The sequence below is a fragment of the Pinus tabuliformis genome, chromosome 2_2 (assembly GCF_031772625.1).
Source record: "Pinus tabuliformis cultivar Carrire ecotype Pingquan chromosome 2_2, CPIR1, whole genome shotgun sequence".
In the NCBI taxonomy this organism is placed as follows: Eukaryota; Viridiplantae; Streptophyta; class Pinopsida; order Pinales; family Pinaceae; genus Pinus; species Pinus tabuliformis.
The window spans coordinates 1,100,262,874-1,100,268,928 of NC_142300.1; positions in this window are offsets into that span (position 1 = coordinate 1,100,262,874).

A 6,055-nucleotide genomic window follows, 5' to 3' on the forward strand; every position below is an offset into this window, starting at 1 on the left:
TCTTTCCTGCCAGTCCATCCAACACTTGATCTATGAAAGGTAGAGGGAAATGGTCTTTCTTGGTAGCTTTGTTCAGCTCACGGTAATCTACACAGATCCTCCACTTCCCATTCTTCTTGGGAACCAACACTAGAGGGGACACCCATTCACTATATGAGATGGGGTAGATGAATCCTGCATCCAACAATTTTTGCAACTCTTCCTTGACAATGTCCTTAAGGGCTGGATTCATTCTCCTCTGGGGTTGCCTAACTGGTTTACAATCCTCTTTGATGTATATATGATGGGTATAGACCGAGGGATGGACTCCTTTCATCTCCTTATAGCTCCAAGCAAAAGCATCTAAGTGGCTGGCCAATAGGCTACACAACTCCTTCTCCTGGGAAGGAGATAGGGAGGAGCTGATCTTTAATTCTCTCTCAGGGCCGAACTCCACACTTTTGACTCTGGGAGTGACAGGGCTGGTTGTACAAAGGTCCACTAAGGTGCTAGCTTGGGCATCCTCCACCAACTTCTCTAAAGATAGTGCACTGGAAGGTGGATTCTGGATTAGGGTCTCAATCAAATCATCCTCGGTAGGAGGGTCTCTTCTAGTGGTATCTAGGGTGCACAGAGGTGCAGAGTACACCTCGTCTTCCTCTCCTTCCTCCAACCAGAGTGGTAAATCATGCTCTAAAGAAGGTTGGGCAGGAGGGTATAGGGCTAGCTGCTTGGACATGGGACCATTTTTGATGGTCATGTTTCCTGCCCGACAACTTATGTAAGCATCTGCAGTAGCTAACCAAGGCCTTCCCAAGATGAGAGGATATACAGTAAGCTTGGCCTTTGGTTGCAGAACCAGGAAGTCTGCAGGGTATTCCCAAGAATCAATAGAGACCAAGACATCCTCCACAATCCCTTCGCGAGTCACGGTGGAGCGATCTGCTAATTGAAGTATTGTCGAGGTCTTCCTCAAGGAACCCTGAAGATTGAGTTTAAGCATGGTATCCCTGGTCATCACATTGATGGCCACCCCCAGATCAATCAAGGTGTGGGGGATAATGGTGCCATTGATGTGAACATCTACTATAGGACTTCCAGGATCTAGGTACTTTGGGCAGATGACTTGTCCTAGCATAAGGTCAGACAGCTGTCCTATGACATTGATAGTTGAGGCATCTTTCTTCCATCTGCCTAGGTGTTTGAAACACTTCTCCTTAACCAGCTTTTTATATATTGGCACATCCTTGATGGCTTGGAGAAGTGGGATTTTTACACACAACTGCTTGAGCTCACCCAAAATCTCATCTTCTTCTGGGTTAGGTTGTGTGGTGGCTGTTAGTCTCTCAGGAAAGGGTGGAATAGGCTTTGGTTCACTCTCCTGATGGTTTTCCTCATCCTCTGGGGGAGGAGGTTGGCGATCTGGAAGAGTCTTTCCAGATCTAAGATTGATCTCCTGGATCTCCACATCATAGGTAGGGCATGAGGTCTCCCCAGTATATACCTGCTGAGCCTGTCTATTGTTGGGGTTCGGGTTCGGTTGAGCAGGCATCTGAGGTTGCCTTGGAGGAGCAGGAGGTAAAGGCTGAGGTTGAACTGGTGGTGGAGGAAAAATGGCAGGAGGAGTGTTGTATTGGGGCCTCCACCCCGACTGAGGAGCATTCCATTGAGGCTGTGGCTGGGTATGTGAGTGATATGGATGAGAAGTAGGTTGAGTAGGGTACTGAGGTGGATAAGACCATGGGGGAGGCATGGACCATGAAGGGTGAGCAGGGGGACCCCAGGAAGGCATAGGAGTTGACTGGTTGGGGTTGTAATAAGCTTGAGATGCCCCTTGCATCCCCTGCTAATAAGGTCTAGATCCTTGAGGCCTCCTTTGGTTGATGAAGTAGAGAGGTTCAGTGGGGGATTCAGTTCCTTGGTACATGGCTTTAAACCCAGGTAAGGTTGGACACTGATTTGTTGGGTGGTCCTCCTCACAAACGAAACACACTTCAACTGAATGCAATGGACATTCGTTCTTAGGGTGTCTTCTGGTGCACCTAGGACAGAAGACAGCCAAGGCTCTCTCAGCTTCTTCTTTCTTCTGCTGGATCCTGAATGTGTCCAGCTGCATGGCAATGGTCTATCTCACCTCACTCTTAAGATCTTCTAATTGGTTTGTAAGCTCATGTTTGGAGAAAGGGAGACCAGTGGAGAGGAGATTTCCTCTACCTCGTTTTCTAGCTGCCCTGGAATGATTTCGAAACACAGTCTTGATGTCCTCATAAGGCAGTTGGTAAATGTCCCCCCCAGCTAACATGTGAAGGGTGTCTAAGAGATCTTCAGGGACTCCTCGGAGTAGAACCAACTTGAGGGATTCAGGGTCAAGTGTGCACCTGGCCCGTTTATAGCTAAGTTGGAACCTCTCCTCATAATCCTCTAAAGACTCATCATTCCCCATGGTCATTCGAAAGATCTCTCCCTTGGTTTCCTTGGACCTACAATAATCCATACTTGGTATTGAAGGCTTGCTACATCTGAGCCCAAGTAGCGATGCTATTCCCAGGTAATCCCATGAACCAGCGTAGTGCTGCATCTTTAAGAGTGGAAGGGAAAAGCTTCAGCTTTTTCTCATCTTCAGTATAGTCATAGGTTCTACAAAGGACAACAATCTCAAACAAGAAGGTATCAGGATCCTCAGTGGTCAGTCCATGGAAGTGAGGCAAGGTGGAGGGGCTAATGTTTTTCATTTTCATATCTCCATTGGTCTCTCGGATGGGGAAAGCTCCTTCTATTTTCTCATCTTCTCTCCTATTATCAGCCATGGCTTCAGATGGAGTGGTCTCTAACTCTTCTTCTTCTATAGGGTCTTGGTATATCTCAGGATGTTCACCTATAGGTTCCTCTGGGTCACTGTCACCAAAGAAGAGATAAGGGTGACTCAGTGATGTGGTGGGGGTGTTTGGTAGGAATTTGCCTGATCTATCTCGGTTCCTACGAGGCATGAAATGGAAAGGACTTTTCTTTTTTGAGTGCTTTTGCTTTTTCTTTGGTACCTGCAAAACTGAAACAAAGTGATCTACAACTAACTATATTGCTCAAATGAAATTGCAGAATTGGAAAGCTAATCTAGGAAAGCAAGAAAAATTAATCTAGGAAAGCAAGAAATATTAATCTAGGAAAGCAAGAAATATTAATCTAGGAAAGCAAGAAATATTAATCTGGGAAAGCAGGAAATGCTAATCTAGGAAAGCAGGAAATGCTAAGCTACTTTTGTAGAATGGAAATGAAATAAACTACTGAGCAGAAGTAAGAGTACGAAAGTAGAAGAAAAGCAACAATTACTAATACTCTGACGCTTCCCCGGCAATGGCGCCAAAAAGGATGGTGAGCTCCAGTATTGTAGCAATAATGCTACAACTCCTGGGGCTTCCTGTCTCTCATTTTTATCAACCCGGTAGTTCGTACAAACTTGGAAGCGACGGTGCTATATGCACAAGTACTAGCTCTTGTCGCAGCTGTCACTTGGTCAGCTGGCACAAGTCCGCTAGGGCTCAAGCCAACTTCTATAGGCTCTCAGAAGAAGCTCGCTAATTGATGGACAAAAGCTAATCTCAAAGGAAAGCTACTTTACTTGAAAAAAATGAACTGAAAGCAAATCAAGGCATGTAAACCTAGGAAACCCTAATTTAACTAGTCTAACCTCTACAATGAAAAGAATATGAATGAAACTTCTACCAATGCTTTTATTACCTCTAATAAGTGAAAATGCATGGATCTAAGCTACTTGCATCATGAAAGTTATGTTTTTGTATTTTTCCTTTAAGTGTGTGGAATGATTGTGATCTTGTGCTAACTAGAGTTTGGTTGTGCAGATGGGATGGAGAAGGAAGGAAAGCGTGGGACAAGTTGGGGAGGCTAGGAGAGGTCCCTAGGGATCCTTAGCATCCATCCACAGAGGTTCCTCGCATTCAGATGCTCAGCAACCGAGAGAGTGGCCTCCTACAGGATGTCTGCAGGGGATCCTACAGGATGCTCTGGTTTCTACAGGATGTCTACAAATGGCTACAGGATGACCTACCGTGAGTGTTTGGTGTGATGGAGGAATGATGAAATGGTAGAGGGAGATGTGTAAGGTAGGAATGAGGCTGGTGATGGCTGTAGAAGTGGAAGAATAGGATGGGAAGTGAGTGTAGGGAGTAGGTTGGAAGGTAAAGGGCTATGTCAACGAAAGGGCTAGAGAATGGAAGTACGTGAGGAGTGAAAGACTTTGGGAGATGACAGAGTGGAGCAGGGATCAAAGATGTGTTTGCATGCGTGATCAATATGGAGGATGAAGTGATGGAATGAGAGAAAGCAGTGTAAGTGAAAAAAATGCTTATGAATGTCACCAAACCGAAAATGCATCAACCTAAACTACCTGTGCTTGTAAATTCAATGAACAGCAATCCAAAATGCGAAGGAGAATGTGCATGAAGCTGTGGTAAAGGAGTGTGGTGCAGGTGTGAATCATGTGGCAGCATCTAACATAACGTGACTGTGTTTGCAGCAATCATGGAATAAAGAAATGCGTATTTTTGGTGGTTAGTCATGGACTGCACTCCAATCCCAGATGAGGTGGCAGTGAGCCTTAACAACCTTTTTGTTGGAGCTCCAATCGATTATATCTATCCTCTGCTACACTAAGCAAGTGGAAACAAATTCACCATAAGCAACTCCTATCTAACTCATGAAAAAAGACCAACTTAACAACCTGTAATTCGAATTGCATGTGCAAATGAAAAGATCAAAGTGCTGAAATGAAATGGAAACAACACTACAGCAGAGGGGATCTATGGCTCTCAGGTTGGGCCCTAACCTGAGAGCTATAGTCTCCTTAAGAAAACTCATAACTAGATCAGAATCTGCCTTCTTTATTCATAATCTGATATCATGCCAAATTGGCTTACAAAAAGGAACAAAGACTGAGCTATGCTCCAAAATTACAATAGCAATACGAGAGTTTCAACAACCTATCCAAGGCTAAGGCCTCTATACTTATACAAAAACGATGATCCAACAAGTGTCCTTGATTTTAGGAGCTCGGCTGTCCAACTAGAGTTTAACTGCTGATCCTGTAGGACGGTCATAACGGCTGTTCCTATAGAGCAGTTTATAACTGTTGTTCCTGTAGAACAGCTGGCTGCTTCTAAGCTCGGAGGGGAGATGGATTGGAGCTCGGAGTTCTTGGTGGGGATCACGAGGAATGTCCCTAAGACCGTGGACATCCTCTCCTAAAAACCAGCAGTGCCACCTCATTGTCTCCTTGTCTCCTTTTTCGTTGTCTTTTGCTCCCTTTTAATGCCAAAACCTGGAATCATAATGCATTAGTTACGTAGATAGAGTGCCTACCCTTCTTCCTACAAACAACATGAATAAACTAAGAAATGCATGCATAAGCAATAAAAAATGAATGGTTTGAGCAAGTAGAATAGGCCAAAATGAGCCCAAATTGTACCAAAATTGGGGCTCATCACCTACCATATACAGGTGAAAATCCAACTATGATGTTTGGGAGCAAGGGTGGAGAGTTGGCACTCGCAGAAGCAATGAAAGAAAATTTCAAGCTGATGAAGAATTTGTGCGGGTATGCTATCTCCAGCATCTATGACCCCACTATGAAGTTGGCAACATAGATCCTTGTAGGGAAGGTGATGCGGAGGTGTCACACTGATGGGGTACTGGTGCCTGTCATCATGCTTGCATAGCAATGTGCAAAAGGAGTCCAATTTAACTAGTTAGGCTAACTTCGTGGAGAGTCCATAGCAAACTGTCATGAAGCGCAAGAGCAAAGCAAGACATTCCACTATGCGTGGCTCTTGTCATCGATTGTGCTCGTAGTGTGTGAGCCACCAGAGGAGAGCCAATTCCCCTCGGTCGTACCAGACCTTCCTAAAGCATCAAAGTACGCTTTGCTATGGGTTAACAAGGAAACAGACCACGTTTGAGACAACAAGATCTTTTATATCTTTATGCAAATTAATATCAGGATGGCTATCAATCGCAAGCCACAATTTTCGCCCACGATATACTGTAATCTACAGAGCTATGCGAA